Raw genomic sequence first — 19153 nt, 5'->3', positions numbered from 1 at the left:
AAGTGCCCATCCTTTTCTTTATATTCTCCTGCAGGCTATATCTTATGATATTTTTCTTTATTCAAGTGTTTTATGAATGTTGCTTTTTATCTGATTTCACCTGCATAAAATGTTGGGAGAGAAATATGAGAAACGAGATTTTTTTTTTTAATATGTGCACCTCCCTAGGGATGATTCTGCCAAATAAAATATCCTTCCAAGGACACCTTCTAAAATTCCAACTTTTCATATATTCAAAAAGTTAAAAACTAATGAAAATGTGGATATTACCAACCAGCGTTAATGTGTTTGGTTTTCAGTTAATCATGCCACTAAGCCTTAAAACTCCTGATACATACAAACACCTCATCCTGACAATTTTAAAACATCTTTAAAAGAAGAACACAAATGAGTCAGACTATTTTCTTTTTCTTTATCTGCTTCAGGCAATGAAAGAATTTGCTGTGTCTCAATGCAACATTTGAAATTTCCCTCATTTAAATTGTCCCAACTTCAAAGCATTTAAAATACACATCCATCTTCTTTTGGCAGGCTCAATGACAAAAAGTTATCAGGGAACAAAGCCCACTTTCAGCTTAATAAAATGATACTTTTTATGAAAGACATTTCCATTATCTACAGCTAAACTAAATTCTATAAACAATCACCACAATACTGAATTCAAATTACCCTATTTACAAAAAAAAAATTGTCAGAAAATAAGGAATATTAAAAACTCCAAAGAGACATAAAATCAGAAGAGTCAAGTCAGATTCGATAATGCAGCCCACGGAACTGCCACATGAAACCACAAAAGCTGTTGGACTAATAGAGGAGAGATTGACAATTCTGGCTTCTGTTCTCTCTTACATGGAATGAAAGAATCATTGCACTTCCGTTACTCATTGTGGATCTTGGTTTCCCGCTTAGAAAAAGTAACTTTGAAAATTCACATCATGTTGACTTGCAATCTGGATAAAGAGATCTACTGAATAAAAACTAATATATTTATTTCTAGATTAAATATTATCGTTGACTTACATTTAGGAAATAATTTTATTTTCCTGAACCAGGCTATTGAATTCACAACCCGATGGTTATGTGATGTTGGACAAACAACTTAAATTCTCTCAGCTTCTGTTTTGTTATCTAAAGAATGGGATAATAGTTCTGTTTCACAAGGTTGCTATGACAATTCAATAAATTAGTAAATGTAAACCACATAATATAGTGTCTGACACATAGGGAATGCTCAGCAATGATTTGATATTACTATTTGCTTAAATTTTCCATCTTCACATCCTGACTCCCCCGTGAAATTGTGAGGATTAAGGAGGTAACACATTTGAACATTAGGTAAAATGTGTTATGTAAACACTGGGATCCAGGAGAGCCTTAATCACACTTTTCTACATTTATAAACACTCTTATAGACAGACTATAGAATAATATTAATGATAACATTTAAGAGTCATTATCATAATAAGTAACATTTAACAGCATTAAATAACTCATAATTCTAAAAACTAAACTTATTCATGTATGTTCTGATACGTAGGGACTTTGAGGGTAAATATACCTCAAAAAAGTTTCCACTGTATTGCTTTCTATTTCTTTTGAATTTTACTTTAAAACTACAAACACAATGACACAAAGGCTTTCCTAAGAACAAACACTTGTTTCCCTGACAGACTGGACACACGTGAGACATGTAGTAGCTGGCTGCTGGCTATTTGAGAAGCAGGAGCTCTTCAACCCTCACCACGTCAACCAAACCCTCAACCAGACACACTCCTCTCTTTTGTCAGCTTCATCTTATTCTGTTCTTCCTACTCACTCGCTGGCATAACCTGTAGCGTTCCTGTTGAAAAACAGGCAACATGGAATGTTCAGGCACTGTGGTCAGGGAAAAGAACCCCAAGAAGAGTGTGGGAGAGTGTACAGAGCACCCTGCAGATAACAGAAATCTTAAAATCTTACCAGTGTTGAGCCTGGGTAAGGACCTTGTCTAGAATGTTTAAAGACGTTCCTCCAAATCTGAAATTTTTTATCTAGGTGAAATACTTACAGATCTGTGATTATATAAGCTGTGCAACGAAATATTGCTTTAAAAAGATTACAGGGATTAAAAGAAAAAAATTATGAGTATTACAGTTGAAGAGAAACAAACACATTGTCTTCAAGGTCTAGTATCACCCACTTGGTCATAGGGTTAAGACTGATGAATCACAACAAGGAGGGCAATGGGCATTCTGAATCATTGCTTATTTGTTGTTATTTTTACAAAGATTCTGGCTTGATAAAGTTAACTCTGATTTTACTATTTGTATATGGGTTTTCTGCTCAGCTTTTACTCTTTATATATCGGTTTCTGCTCTGCCATACTTCAGTGACCTAAAATTTAATTAGGCCCCAATCGAAAAGCAAAGAATGGCTTTCACAGTGTTGATTCTGACTATATGCAGATTTAATAGCTATAATTCATCTGAACGAGGAATTGCTAATTTAAATATAATATTTATTTATTTATTTATTTATTTATTTATTTATTTATTTATTTATTTATTTTAAGTAGGCTCCGTGCCCAGTGTGCAGCCCAATGCAGGGCTTGAACTCACAATCCTGAGATCAAGACCTGAGCTGAGATCAGGAATGGGACACTTAACAGACTTGAGCTACCCGGGTGCCCTGAATATAAAATTTATTTTAATATACTTTCAGAATATGTCTGGTGTGTTTGCTAATAGAGACTAATTGTCTTGTATTTGTAAGGCTGCTTAAAGGCCATTAGTTACTCTTAAAAAGTCAGATCAGAACCAGTACCTTATTTCTGGTGTCTTAGCTTTCATTCCATCTTCTTTCAGCCAATCATACTGACTTTCCAACTTCTCACTGGACAGCTGATGAAGTTGTCCCGCGCTAGGATTATCATAGTAGGAAAATCGGATATAATGATAAAGGCACCTAACATCCATTGCACCCTGATGGCATATTCATTTTCCACAGAGCTCTCTCTTTGGTTTGGAAAAGCCCCTATTTTATTCTCTCCCTCTGGTTTCACTTATTTCTTTTTAAATTGTACGAACTGTCAGAGTTGAAGCTACATCCATTTGTAGATGAGATCAAGCTACATCCCAGTTACATCTAAGAAGGGATTTGTCTATGTCAGTTGCTTTTAAAAAAAAAAAATATTTATTTATTTGAGAGAGAAGGCACGCACCCATGCGCGAGCTTGGGGGGCTGGGGAGAGGGAGCAGGGAGAGAGAATCCCAAGCAGGCTCCCTGCTGAGCCTGAGGCGGGAGTGATCCCAGAACCCTGAGATCATGACCTGAGCCAAAATCAAGTGTTGGCCGCATAACCAACTGAGCCACCCAGGCATCTGGAGAGTTAGTTGCTTTTTATAATTAATCAGAGGCTTATGTGACAGTGACTTAAACCATAGGGTGTTGATTGTTCACTTATTAGGAAATCTCAAGTTTGGGGATTGCTGGGTTAGTACATTTTCTCTCCTGGCTTTCTCCTCATCATAACAAGACAGCGGCATTCAATCAAGACATGTTTTTTATTAAAACAAAACAAAAACAAAAACAACTGTCCCAGAGGTTTCCCAGAAGACTTACCTTTCTGTGTCATTGGCTAGAAATCTGTTATATATTCAGTCCTATACCAGAGACTAATCTTACCTTCAGTGAGATTTAAAAAAAAAAAACTTTTTCTATAGCTAAACAAATATCAGGTTTATAGCGATAGGGAAGAAGTTAGGAAATAACTTTTGTATAAAAATTCTAAAGCCAATGAGAAAAAAATGTATTAAAAGCACAGTGATTGATTAAATCTAATCAGTTCTTTTTTCTTTTCCAAATCTAATCAGTTCTTAAATCATTTTAAAAACAGGAGAAGAAAACATAAATTCATTATGATTGAATTTAGTCCAGGGCCAAAAATTATAAAATTTAAATATGTAAACCCATCTCAAATAACACATTAGATACATATCCTACATCCAAAGAAAGCTTTCTTATTGAACCATATTTTATGTGTACTCCAATTTAATTTAATTAATATATTATAGAATTATGTCTTGATCCCATTGTGCAGCAAAGAATTCAAAATTTATTGACCTTGCTCAGCCTCAGTAATAAAAAATCCATCTACGCCGTCAATTTAACACAAATATTATGAGAATACATTTCTCTAACAAAAGGGAAGTTGTTTTTTTTTTTTAAAGATTTTATTTATTCATTTGAGAGAGAGAGAGAGCACATGAGAGGGGATAGGGTCAGAGGGAGAAGCAGACTCCCTGCCAAGCAGGGAGCCCGATGCAGGACTCGATCCAGGGACTCTGGGATCATGACCTGAGCCAAAGGCAGTCGCTTAACCAACTGAGCCACCCAGGCACCCTAAAAGAGAAGTTTTTATACTCGGCATTGTCAGGAAGATATTTTGAACCTAGAACAGTAAGACTTAAGTTTGTTGAGAGGTAAAAAGCCAACCTTTAAGAAAACTGGACATAAGGTACCTATGAATCATATCATACACAGAAAAAATTAAAAACAAGGTTGGCATATTTTGAAAATTTATAATTACCTGCTATGTTTAGCAACATCTTCTGGATAGAAATAGCACAATAGGGCGCCTGGGTGGCTCAGTTGGTTAAGCGACTGCCTTCGGCTCAGGTCATGATCCCGGAGTCCCAGGATCGAGTCCCACATCGGGCTCCCTGCTCGGCAGGGGGTCTGCTTCTCCCTCTGACCCTCTTCCCTCTCGTGCTCTCTATCTCTCATTCTCTCTCTCTCAAATAAATAAATAAAATCTTTAAAAAAAAAAAAAAGAAATAGCACAATAATTTAGAACAAAAGAGAAAAATGGACTGAAAATTTTGTTGGTTGCTTTTTTTAAGGAAACATTAAAAAAATGTCAATATTTAAAAGCAGTAAGTCAAAGCATGTTTTATTCATGTACGGTAACTTTCTTAAATTTAATTCAGGTGAATATGACATGTGAAATCTGAGAACTGCTATAATTCAGAATTATACTCAGATGCTTGTATTGTTAATATGATTAAGTAGGCAACTGTACTCTTTGTATTACTGAACATTTTGTTTTTGTTTAAATAAAATAACCTTGAGTTGATTGCCTCCTGCTCTTTTATATTTTGGATATTTGAATTCACAAGGTGGTCAATAATGATAGACGATCTTTCCAATATTTCATACACAGTTACACATAAAAGATAAGATTATATTTGAAAGGAATAGGTGTGGCATAGGTTTCTAGAAACATTAATTTCAATGAACTTTAAAATAATCAATATCACTGAGATAAGATACAGTATTAATTTTCTCAAGAAATAAATTGCCCAAGCCAAAGTCAATGACTGTATATTTGGTTGGTGTACCAAAAGCAAAATGTTTTCTAATAAAAAAGTGGAAATTACAGTTGAAGAAAAGTGTGATTAATCAATTAAAATTGTTGGGAAAAGATTTTTCACTTCAGCAAGTGTAAAGCAAGCAATAAGAACAGTGTTCTGATAAATATTTCTTGCTGAAAGGGAAAAGCTATGTCTGTTGTATAAGTGGGAATTACATCAAGTCATGCTCCCAAGAATAGTTTCTTAGAATTTTCTGGCATCTGAGCTCATGCTTTCTTTAGTGCCTTTCCATTCATTCCCTTCCAATGGCTTCAGCCTAACATTGCCCCTCTATCCACCCCATCTCTACCTTTCACTGTGACCCAGGGAAGAGTCCCAAGAGTTGCTTTTCTGCTTTGCCTCAATTAGGGCTCCTGGCTTAACTGATCAGCTTCAGCTTGACATCCCTAACTCCCTGGTCTTTTGGTGAATTGTCAAGGAAAACCTGGGTCAGCTGCACATTCCGCTCTCAGGGTACAAAATTCCACCAGTGACAACTCACCATAATTTTATATTTTTCTGCAATGATGACATTAAAAAAAAAAAAAAAAAAAAGAGGCGCTGGGGCGCCTGGGTGGCTCAGTCGTTAAGCGTCTGCCTTCAGCTCAGGTCATCATCCCAGCATCCTGGGATCAAGCCCGGCACCGGGCTCCCTGCTCAGCAGGAAGCCGCTTCTCCCTCTCCCACTCCCCCTGCTTGTGTTCCCTCTCTCGCTGTGTCTGTCAAATAAATAAAATCTTTAAAAAAAAAAAAAAGAGGCGGGAGGGAGGACCTATGTCCTAATGGAAGTGATTAAAAGAAAGAGATTCCTATTCTGTCAATAGCATTGTTCAAATCAAAAAAAAAGCAGTTGGTTTACAATTAAGACTGTGTTTAGATCCGAGTTAGGTCAATAGGCTTTGTATGGAAGCAGGAGATTATGTCCATAGAAAAAAGCAATGTGTTAATGTAGAGCCTGAAATCAGCCATAACACCTGGCTTGCTAAAATGTAACGTGGAGGCCTCTGAGGGTGAGGGAAGCTTTCGTAGAAGGGTGTGGGCCTTTGGAATGTCGGGGCCTGTGTGACCACTCTGCTGTTGGAATGCCATGGGGAGTTGCCTTCTCAGCCCAAACAGCTGCCCTGTGATCTAAGGGATGTGCGCATTGTCCCCTAGGCTATGTTTAGCAGAATTCGTAGGACACACAGATTAGCATATCACATCTTTCCCAAAAACAGACCCTCCCAGTTCCAGTAAGACCCCTTGTCACACATCACATGCTTGAGAACCAATGATAAGGATTTGTGATTATCCTGGAGGACCTATAAAAGCAGGAGCCAAGAAGAGCAAAGGGTCTTCATCGCTGAGCATTGACCCCCTTGTCCTCTCTTCCCTTTCATAGCAAAGTTCGGAGTCATCTTTTCTTTTTTTCTTTTTTTAAATTTTTTTAATTTACTTGTCAGAGAGAGAGTGAGCACAAGCAAGGGGAGCGGCAGGCCGAGGGAGAAGTAGACTCCCTCCTGAGCAAGGAGCCTGATGCAGGACTCGATCCCAGGACCCCGGGATCGTGACCCCAGCTGAAGGCAGATGCTTAACCAACTGAGCCACCCAGGTACCCCTGGAGTAATCTTTTCATCCATTGGTACAGGGATCGCTGGCCATTCCTGGCAAAGCAGTTTCAATGAATAAAGCAGTTTCTCTTCCCGTAATACCAAATATTTGGTTACAGAAAATATGTGTCTTTCATAGATTTACCCTCATTATTTCCGAGGATTCCCAAGACATGCTTCTTTAGTACCACAAATTGATAGTGGTTTCCTCTTGCCATGTCTTCATGCAATGTCAATCCAAGATTCTTCTTGTTCCCTCTAGTCTTCCAATTGTTTCCCCAAATGCTGCCACTTCCGAGACAAGAGAGTGGTTCTACACCATTCCCGCACGGCACAGTTCACACCAGCTTGTGGGATGCAATACAACTTTGCTAAATTTTGATTATAACAATAAGAACCACAATGTGGGAAGAGGCACCTTAAAAATGGCTGTCAGAAAATGTAGCCTTAGCATCTAGCAGTCTTTTCATGTCTAGGACCCTCTGTTTTGTTGAATCATGTTGCTGAGGGTCAGCTTTGGTCCTCATGCTTGAAGTCAAATTCCCACCCCCTCTCTTTCTTCTGTGTGTTTGTGCTGGGGGGTGGACAGGGAGAGGATGAATAAGCATTCATCTCCTTCAGCTCTCAGTGAGCCCATAATGACGTCATGACAACTCCATGTAATCGTCTTCATTCAGACTTCATCACTGTTAAAGATTGTAGCTCACATCTGCATGAGTCACTGTTGCTCTCATGCCCAGCTGACCAGAATACAGGGAGAGTATTTCCCAAGCACAATTCCAATGTCCAGTCTAAAATTCAGAATCTACTTATAAATACCATATTTGCCATTTCGTCAGCTTCAAATTATTTAAGAATCCAGATTCCACTTGGCACAATAGAAGAAACTCTTGGTAAATTTAAAACAGCAGTTTACCTCCACTGCATAAGCATTACTACCTCTATATATATACTGGAGCATTGAGTAAGTGCAAATTACTGTCTCTTATGGAATATCTTTTAGTATTTCAAATAAAATGCACCTTTTAAGAATGACTGATAACTCATAATTCAGTATTTAATGCATAAAATTTTGAACAACTGTATTTGAGTGTAGCTTTGTCCATATCCACAGCCCAACCATTTTATTTTATAGTGCCATTTAGCAATTGCAGCATAATTCTTGAGTAGTTCATATTTGAATTTGAAAATTTGAAATGTTTTTGAATTATTTATACTGTAATACAAAGTTAAAGAAGGAGAAATCAAAAAAGAACTTTGAGCAGAAGGTTTCCTAACTTCAGAACTAGTCTATTGTCTACTTTATTAGCATGTTAAAAAAAATTCCAGTAAAATAATTACACTTACAAGAAACAGACTTAACTTTAGGTCTCAATTTTCTGCTTTGGTTTATAGATCTTTATTTCCCAACCTTATATTATCCTAATACCTCTCCATCAATATACCCTACTTAGCATGTTGAAAAGTGTTATAGATGGAGACGAACCATGAGAGAGGATGGACTCTGAAAAACAAACTGAGGGCTCTACAGGGGAGGCGGGTAGGGGGATGGGTTAGCCTGGTGATGGGTATTAAAGAGGGCACATTCTGCATGGAGCACTGGGTGTTATGCACAAACAATGAATCATGGAACACTACATCAAAAACTAATGATGTAATATATGGTGATTAACATAATAAAAAAATAAAAAAAAGTGTTATAGAACATTAAGTTGGAAGAAATGACACTTAAAAGCCGTTTAATCAAACCCACATCTGATGTATAACTTTTGAAAATTCTGACAAATTGTTGTCATATTTATAGCAAGTTTAGTTTGCTACCTCTAGAAGCAGAAGAGTTTTATTACATATTTCACACTATGCATCCATTAAATGCCTACTGTCTTATAAATCCTGGATGAGATGTTTATTCCACAGGAGTAACCGGTCAGTCTTCAAACAGTTCCCAGCTAGGAGGAGCGGGCGACAAATAAACTTACAATTACAATTTAATGGGATAATACTCGGATAAGGAAGACATTAAAAGAGTGCTCAGGAGGGGCACCTGGGCAAGAGGAAAACCCATCTGTTTCCCTTGTCTACTAATGGGGTAATGACCATTGCTGCAGGTGAATTTCCTGTCCCTACACCCCAACAAAGACAGTGAAGTCTGAGTCAGTGCCTATCAGAAAAGTAGGTCTACTTTTTCCTCACACAGCAAAAAAGCAAAAAGGGAATAAAGGAAAAACCTAAAACACATAGTATATCAGAGGAGGAGAAAGCAGAACAGCCCTACGTTGGTTTAATAATACTTTAATACCTTTATAATACCTATACTACCTCTATCACAATCCCTCAGATTGTCTTCCAAGTTTTCCGAGTAGTACCAACACGCACTTGCAAGAACTCAAAACACTTCGCCGTGGGTAGAAGCCTACAATTATATTACAGTCATGAATTGATTCCACAAACATTTATTGACTCCACAAACATTTATCGAACCCCCACCTGTGTCAAAGACTCAGTGAACACAATGGTGAATAACAAAGACGGAATATTTGTTCTCAAGGAGTGTAGAGCCAAATGAAGGATACTGGCAAGTAAATGAATAATTAAAATACAGGGCAATGCTGTGAGTGGGCACTAAATAGCACCTGGTTACTTGGGAGTAGTCAGATAAGCCTTCCTAAAGGAAGTCATCTTTTAACCTCTGACCTAAAGAGTAAGAAGGAGTTAGCTACTCTAGGGAAGAGAACAAAAAGAAAGAATGAACCAACAGAGTGAAGAACAGTCACAAAGGCCCACAAGCAAAAAGGAGTATGGTGTTTTGAAGGAACTTAAAAGAGTTCAATTTAAGCTGGATCACTAAATGATCCATGTTTTGGGGTAGAGTGTGAAGAGGCTGGTCATCAGAGGGCAGAGCGTGCTGGAGTCTGTAGGCTATTTTAAGACATATGGACTTTTGGACGGAGAGTAATAGAGAAACACCAAACAGTTTTAAGACAGAGTGGTATGATCAGATTTCATTTTAGACAAAATACACTGGCTACTTGTGGCAAATGGATTTTCAGGACTTCAAGTCAAGAAGCAGATGTCTATGTTAGAGCTTACTACCCCCCACCGTGGTGCCTGTATCAGATCCAATTTAAATAATGCCCCAAATTTGCTCAGCACCAATTAACTCTGAGGCCCTTGGTGGCTTTGGTAGTTTAGTGGCTTTACGGCTTTCAGTGATTTAATGGAGAGGGTCACCACATTACCCCTCCTGTCTTAGCATCATCTGCAAGCTTAGCCTTCCCCTGAGAGGGCTGTTCTCACACACCACCGTCCTCTCAGCTCTGGCAGGGCTCACAGCAGTTCTGGTGCCCAGACACACGGAGGCTCTTGTTCCTTCTTTACTTCTACATTCAGATATAATCTGGATGCATGAGCTCTGACTTCTCTAGAAGCTGCATGGAAACACTGAGCAGAACTGAGTTTGAAGCACTGCTGGGATATTTTATTGGCCAGTTGTTTTCATGGATCTGGTGTGAAGGAAAAAAAGCTGGACTACATATGTGTACATTTGGGGCACTCGTAATTGAAGCATGGGCGTGAGTGAGATGCTTCTAGAGTATTCAGTGTGGGAGAAGACAGAACCCTGGGGAAAACTAACAGGCAAAACTTGGAAAAAGAAGGAGTTTTGCATGGGATATTAAGAAGACATGCTCTGAGGATATAGAAGGAAATCCATCAGAATTCCTTGTTTCAAAACTTGAAGGAGTAGAATGTTCTAAGAAGATGTGAAATGCTGCTAAAAGATCCAGTGAAGTAAAGTCTGAGAGGCGGCCTTTTGATTCAGGAATAAATTTGGGCAAGATAATTTGGAGAATTTAGCAGGGGACATCTTGTTGGGGGTAGTCAGAGGCAGAAAACAATAGTGGTGTGTTAACAGACCTTTTTTCAAGAAGATCATGAAATGGATAAAAACAGATCTGACAATAAATAGAGTGAAGGAAGGCTTTCTACTTACGTCTTTGTTATTCCTTGTTTGTTTTAAATTAGAGAGACTCGAGCATTTGAAAATGCTTATGAAAAGGCATAAGCTTATGAGCAAGTAAAATTAAAATGGTTGAATTTACAGAAAATGGCAGAGAGAACTTCTGACCTGGGCCAGATTTATTTGTTTTTAAGCCCATAATGTATTCTAGGGAGATACTTCCCATGACATTATGGATTTAGGCTTCCCTTGAAAGTTTGGAAGATGTGGCAAGTAGGGCCCACTATTCTGTATGGAAGTGGCTGTGGTAGCCGAATAGACTCCACTATCTTTTTCAAAGGCCTCTAGAAATGTTTGATTCTGTGCAGGCTGAACTATAGAATAACAATGGAATAATTATAGAATAAGCCTGAAGGAGCCTTAAGATAGGGATTCAGAAAAGTTGAAGAATTTTAACAAAAGTAAAGAGCGGAACTAAAGAAAGGAGGCAGAGCTAAGTTTCTACCTGTTTTGGTAAAAAGTGGGGAAAATTCTTGGATAACAGCCACTCAGCTTTCTGGACTGAGTGGCAAGCCAAAAGCTTCTCTGAGAATAGAGGGCACTTCGTTAGTGAGAATCTTGGTTTAACTTAGTATGTAGGCGATGTAGGCGCAGCACTGAAGGAAAAGGCATTTGTAATATTCTGAAGAATTAATATATTTTAAATATTTTGTGATTAGAAAAGGTTTTGAATAAACTATTACCATTACTAACAAAAATAATTAAATACAGATGCATTTATGAAGCACTTGTGATATTATGGGTACCATTCTAAGCTCTATAGATGAATCAACCCATTCAATCTTCACAATAAGCCTATGAAGTGAGTATTACTCTCCCAATTTTCCTTCATTAAAAAATAATTGTGTCAATTATATAAAATGCCAGATTTTATATGGCAAAATGGAAATTTCTCAAGTTGATGGGATTCAGGATCGTTATCTCCTTTAAATTTTTCTACCAAAGTAGGATTTATAAGCTAAATCTCTTTATCCTCATTCTATTATTAATTTTAATAAATATTGAAATATTATAAAGAACTTCACTACCACTAAATATTGCTAAAGGCATTAACCATGAACTAAATAGTTAAGTATTTCATTTTGTACCATGTAAGTTAAAATTAATTCATGAGCCCCTAGAATACATAACCAAAGCAAGCTCTTCTCTGTGATTTTTCATCTGCCTTAGGTAGTTTAAATGCCAGCCCACTGGGAAATTGGTATCTGTACTAGATGAACTTCTTTGCCTAGAATTCTGGAATTGTATAAGCATTTCCAAATTAACACACACAAAAAATAACCATGTAAGTCATTAGTAATAAATGCTAAAAATAATATACAATAGTCTATATATCTATATAACTATGTATTTTATACTTCTATCTATAAATGATTAAACATGCAAAAATTCCCAGGTTAACCTCTTTAAAAGAAACACTCATATGTGTTTTCTTTCTCAAGAAGTTTCATATTGTTGGTTTCTCATACTGATTACTGTATGTGCATAAAGAGGCAGATATTTCTTATGAACACGATGTTCAATTATTTACATCAGCAAGTATGTCATGGCAATAATTAAAGATCAAAGTATAAAAGAGGAATGAAGTTATCCTATACAAATGGTTTAATGGACTAATGGCTTATTGAATGATGCTGTGATATTATTAAATTCCTATTAATTGAATATTTATATTTAATACTTTATGTTGTTTGTTATCATACACTATTACAAAGGAATGCCCTGTAAGATTGTGAACTACAGGGAACTGACATTTAAAATCTAGGGGTGCCTAGGTGACGCAGTCGGTTGAGCGTCTGACTCTTTAGTTTCAGCTCAGGTCATGATCTCAGGGATGTGGGATTGAGCCCTGAGTTGGGCTCTCTGCTCAATGTGGAGTCGGCTTGAGATTCTCTCTCCCTCTCCCTCTGTCCCTCCTGCTCATGCTCTCTCTCTCAAGTAAATAAATAAATCTTTAAAAAAACTAAAATAAAATCTATGGTCAGCCTTTCCTAGGGGAAGAAAAGACTGACGAAGTACTGCTATATGGTATGACCTTGGCATTGTAATTAATTTATTTCATATCTGTAATTAATTTATTTCATATTTCAAACAAGGGATTCTTGTTTGTCAAATTAAGAGGTGCATCTCCATTTGGAAAATAACTGTAGATGTAAGAACAGTTGATTAAAACTGGTGATGCAGTGAGAGAGGGCATTTATGCTTTGAACCTTAACATATGTATAGTTTTCTCCATGATGCTCGGGGAGTCCATTCTCTTCTCCTTCTGTGCACATAGCTCCCCTTGATGTCCATGGGAGGTGCACTTCCGTGACAAGACGAAAATAGTTGCTCAAGTTAATTATCAGACTGATCTGGGTCTCGTTTTAATGCCCTGTTTACTGGCATTGGGAACCTGATATGTGGCTTACTTTATTCCTCACCTAATTTTTCAGGGAACAGAAGGCAAGAGCTACGTTTAAAACGGTGTGAACTGTGAACAGATACACACAGGGCATGTGAAAGGAAGTGGGCATTTTTATCCAGCAGCAGAGACTTTAGCTAGATTTCCCAGGAACAGTTTAAGCTGCCTTCACTCTAAACTTGTGTGCCATTTTAGACTCCATGATTTTGTCCTGAGGCTAAATAGCACAATTGTTACACATTTAATAAATAAGATATTTTAGCCAACATATGACTATGCCATCCATTGGGTAAACCCGCCTCTAGGGAAGGGGGATATTTATTTTAGAACAAGTTAATAGATCATTTTATTTCTGTTATTAAAAAAAGAAAGAAAGAAAGAAAGAAAGAAAGAAAAAAGAAAAAAAGGTATCACTCAGTCCCAGGATCAAAGAGTGCTTGAATCTTTCCTAACGAGGGAGTATTGAACAGGGGTCAAGCACCAGGACTCTGCGGTTGGACCCACAAACTGACAGCCCTGCTTGCTTGCTTGCTTGCTTGGTCTAGGATCTAGCATCGATTCATTTAAACTCCCTGTATCTTGGTTGCCTCATCTATAGACTGTGAGACAAACAGAACACCTCTTTCAAAAAAAAGTACATGAGAAAATGAAATGTTAACACACGTAAATCCTTAGAACTGTGCTGAGCAGAGAGTAAGTGCTATATAAACGCTTTTGTAATCACTGATGGATAAATAAGAGAAAACCTCATGGAAGGATGTTTACATGCATCAGAAAAATAAAGGGCAGCAAATAAGTTACCCACGTATTTGAGTTTTAGTCCAACAATTGTGCAGATAGATTTCCCAGGAAATTATACTCTGTCTCGTGATGTGTGTCAGGCCTCTCTTGTCAGTAACTCTGAAGAGCCCTTATTAAAGCCCTCACTGCTGTTTGGGACAATTCCAACCAAAGGTAAATAAAACCCTGATTTTATGACATCAGTTGTCATATTATGAAACAACTAAAGGCCTACTAACCCACTGGCGTTGGGCAGTAAGGATTTTAAGTCTCTTGCAACCTCTGCCATATCCAAAGACAGTGGTCTTTCAGTTAGATTCCGAACACAATGTTATTAGGGATGCTTCAGCCAAAGGTGGGGGAATGAGAACACATTACTGAAGCCAAATATGTTTTGTTTTACGAGGATTGCGATCCTCCTGGCAATGGCGGCCAAGGAAATTATTGTCTCCTTTCGAAACTCTAGGCTTTCCTGAAGGAAGCAGTCCTTCCCATAATGCAGGGAAGAGAATTAGTGACAGGAAACTTGGTGACATGAGTGGTCTGGGGACCAGCAGAGTTGCCATTATTATGATGTCTTCCAAAGGGTGGAACTTGCAAGCAAGATTACTTAGGTGATACACAATTGAACAGTTAAAAATATTATTACAAGTGAAGTAAAAAAAAGTGTATTTACATAGAATTTTATGTCATTTATATAGCAATGTTCATAATTTTTTATTATGAAATTTCTTATTTCTTAAAATCTGCTCCACTTTGAAAATGTGTCTATTTAAAAATATTGTTTCTAATTGTCCATTTGTTTTCAGACTTTGAAGAAAATTGCAAAGATAGAACATTATCCTCTGAAATTTAAAAACACATTTTACTGGTAAGTGGTGTGCTTCTGTTCGTTTGTTTTGCCTTGGCTCCCAATAACTTCAGAGACAAATATATGGCCCATTCCTGGAAAGTATGCAGAATTGGTGACATAAATTTATGAATATATACACATACATATAATAGACACACACATTCTCTTTGACTCAATTTTCTGGGGTTTTTTGGGGGGTAATTCTTCTGTTATTTTTATTTTCCTGTGATGTATGGGTTTGGGGGGAAGCAATGTAAAACTTGTTTCTGGTAGAAATAAGATGTGGTTTAAAAATGAGAGCTGCTACCATCATAGCCTTTTCCATAAGGCTGATGGCCACAGATAACATTCTTGGTGGGGGTGGACAGAACGGGGGGGACTATACACAGCAAATGCCCTAGAGAGCAAGGAAGGCTTGTATTAGAAGCTCAAGTCATGAAGCATCAGGGAAGAAACAAAAACATAAAATCGGTGATCACATTCACCAGGCATTGGAATGTGCAGACTTCAAAGGGTATAGAACGGAAAACAGACTCCATGAAGAAACATTGCTGGGTAAAATGAAAATTATTTACAAGTAGTTTCTTCCAAACTATCGAATTTTTAGAAATATAATAATTTTTTACTTGAAACTTACTGAAACAAAGTCTAGAGTCCCCTTAAGGAAAAATAGACAAATTCAATGAGTAGATTGAAAGGAATAGAAGAGGAAAAATGTGGAGAATGGAGTGTTTCAGTCTTTTGCATATTATGCATTTTGTTGTTCCTAATCATGTAACCCTAAAGTCTCCTAGTTTAAATTTACTAAGGACCTTGTTATCCATGTGAAAACTGGGATGTTGATCAAGTAAGATCAATTTCTCCCTATTGCATGTAGAAAGCCTACAGAAATGGAAAAGCTGAGAGATGGGGTGATAGTTCATTCATTCATTCATTCATTCACCCATCAAATATATGTTGAGCATCTACCTGGTGCCAGGCACCATTCTAAGAGCTGTGGGTATATCAGTGAAAAAGAGTTCAAAATGTTTGCCCAAAATATTTGTGGAGTTTATCTTCTAGTGAGGGGAGACAATGAACAATAAGCATTGAAAATAAGTAAATTATAGCTTATAGTTAGAAGGCGTTCAGTGCCATGGGTGGGGGGAAGTAGAGCAGGTTGTAAATAGGACTAGGAATGCCCAGGGAGGCATTTCAATTTTAAAATGGGATGGTCAGATATGTTAAGCCACAAAACAAGTCTCAATAAATTTTAGAAGTTTGAAATTATAAAACGATCTTTTCTGACTACACTGGGATGAGGCTGGGAATCACTAATAGAAGGACAACTGGGAAACTCACAAATATGTGGACATTAAACAACACACTATTAAACAACCAATGTGTCAAAGAAGAAATCTCCAGGGAAACTAGAAAATACTCATGGTTGAATAAAAATGAAATACAACATACCAAACTGATGGGATAAAGCAAAGGCAGTGGGAAACTTACAGCTGTAAACGCATGTGTTGAAAAAAAAAATAAAGATATGAGAAGATACGGCCAGTGAAGTAAGAGGGAGTCAAGAGTTTGTGGTATCTAGGAAACCAGGAGAAGGAAATGTCTCCAAGAAGAGGAGTGTTCCATCGTGTGTCTATCAGTAAGAGGTTTGATGCCCTGCCACTGAGGTCAAGTTGTTATACTGACATTGAAGTATGTTTGCGATGTATGGGTTCAATGGTGAATGAATATATGGTACCTTAAATCTTTTCATGATTTTTTTCTTCAACAAAGTGAAAACACTTCATCTACAAAATAATATGGACCACAACTGCTTATGTGAACAGTCTGTTAAAATAGATTTGATGTCATGAAATATAAAAATGATATAATTTCACTTAGAATCACCTAATACTGTATCACAGTACACTTTAATTGTGTTAGGGTTCCAAGGTGAAGATTTTTCTTATTTTAATTGAGGATCATTATTCAGGATGATGTCAATGATGCCATAACTAATGATGAATTTGGAAGTGAAATAATAAACTCTTGTTAGAAGAACCACAAAGATAATGTACAACATGGTGACTATAGTTGATAATACTGTATTGTATAACTGAAAGTTGCTAAGAGAGAAAATCTTAAAAGTTCTTGTCACAAGAAAAAAATTACAACTATGGGCAGTGAGGAATGTTAACTAGATTAGTTATGGTGGTCATTTTGCAATATATACAGATAGTGAATCATGTTGTATACCTGAAACTAATGTAATATTATATGTCAGTTATAGCCCAATAAAAAAAAATTTAAAAAGAACAACAAAAATCCAGGAAAGACAGAGTTTGAATTTAAGTGGTACTGTGATATGATTTGAAAATCACTGTACTTGAACTTATTTGCAAATATACAAACTCTATAATATCTGGCATTGAGTAAGTCCAGTAATAATTGTGTTGTATATATGCTAATCAGAATACAACGATAAGACTTTAAAGAAAAAAATCTGAGGATAAAAATGAAAGACTATTTCAAAAGAGATTTTTACTATAAAGCATCAAGAAAAGTGTAATACTTAGGATAACAAAAAAATGGACAGAACTCATTTCCATGTGTGAGACACTAAGAATTTTAAGACATAAGAAAATAAGATGCATTTATAGAAGTGGAAAATATAGTTCTTATTTAATGTTTTAAAACAGACAATGATAGCACCAAGATAACAGCAAATTGATATTTTGGGGATACCCCTTAATTTATACTTTGAGTGAACTAAATGTGCATGCAATATTATTATGATAGTCATGTTTTAATGGTGTTTATCTTACAAAGATATTTCAATCCTAAGAGGACAATTTTATATTTTCTCAGCAGTGAAAAGCCTGGTTGACATCTACTAAAATTTATTATCAGTAGCTGTGAACAGGAAGGAACAGTATATAGAGAATTCATTATGTGATCTCTGTGCCTTTAAGAACACTGGGAGAATCTGAAAGCAATCTCCCCCAAAATAACCAATGAAGGAGCTTCCTTTAGGGAGAGAAGATCAGCTCTGTTTAAAACAAAGCAGAACAATGAAGCATTTTTAAACTGGCAACACCACTCCTCCTTCTCATAGTTTGGTTTGCCCTCTTACAAAGCAACACCCTGGCATCCACATTAGAATTGAAACCGACAAGGCATCCCTTTCATCCCTGGCTGCCAAAACTCCTCACTAATAATAATTAGCCATTCCTGGCTTCTAGCCAAGAAGGCTTAATAAATACTAGAAGGGCTTTGGGGCCTCAGCTGCATTTCTAGCCTAGCTAAGGAATGATGGGGGGAGGGAACATCACTTTATGCCAAATGAAATCTGCTGAATAGTGCAGCAAAAGGACTACTCCGTTGTCTATTAATGAATGACCATTATTTAAATATATATTTTATGTCACAGTATGTGTAGAAATGCTCATTCAAATAGGTCATATTCAGCTTTATAAAGTTTATTTCTATACCTGCCTTGAAAACGTTAATATATAGCATCATAACGTTTGCTAATCACTCCAGAAGTCATTATCTTTATACCATTCATATAGGTGTGCTTTTCTTTTTTTTTTTTAAGATTTTATTTATTTATTTGAGAGAGAGAATGAGAGAGAGAGAGTACATTAGAGGGGGAGGGTCAGAGGGAGAAGCAGACTTCCTGCTGAGCAGGGAGACTGATGTGGGGCTTGATCCCAGGACTCTGGGATCATGACCTGAGCCGAAGGCAGCCGCTTAACCAACGGAGCCACCCAGGTGCCCCTAGGTGTGCTTTTCTAGGAAATGTAAATGGCTTTAATTTCCAGGTAAATAATGATTCATAATATTCAACGTCCACACAATTAAACAATGTGAATAATACTGAAGGAATAGTCATTATGAATGTACTATTTTATTTACTTGGTAAGTTCTTCATTTTGGTTTGTGATATTATCAACGCTAAAATTTCACAGAGCATATAACTGAATGCCTTGAAAAGAGTAGATATTGTAAAAAAAAGAAAAGAATAAAAAAGAGTAGATACTATTATATTGTTGTATTTATTCAAAGAAATATGGTATGGTAGGGATGGGGAGCTTCTTTCCCAAACTTCTGGTTTGTTCTCTTTTTTTCCCCGTTTTT

The sequence above is a fragment of the Callorhinus ursinus genome, unplaced genomic scaffold (genome assembly GCF_003265705.2).
Source record: "Callorhinus ursinus isolate GAN/ISIS: 27379988/994484 unplaced genomic scaffold, GSC_fseal_2.0 scaffold7, whole genome shotgun sequence".
Lineage (NCBI taxonomy): Eukaryota > Metazoa > Chordata > Mammalia > Carnivora > Otariidae > Callorhinus > Callorhinus ursinus.
This window is presented reverse-complemented; position numbering follows the sequence as displayed.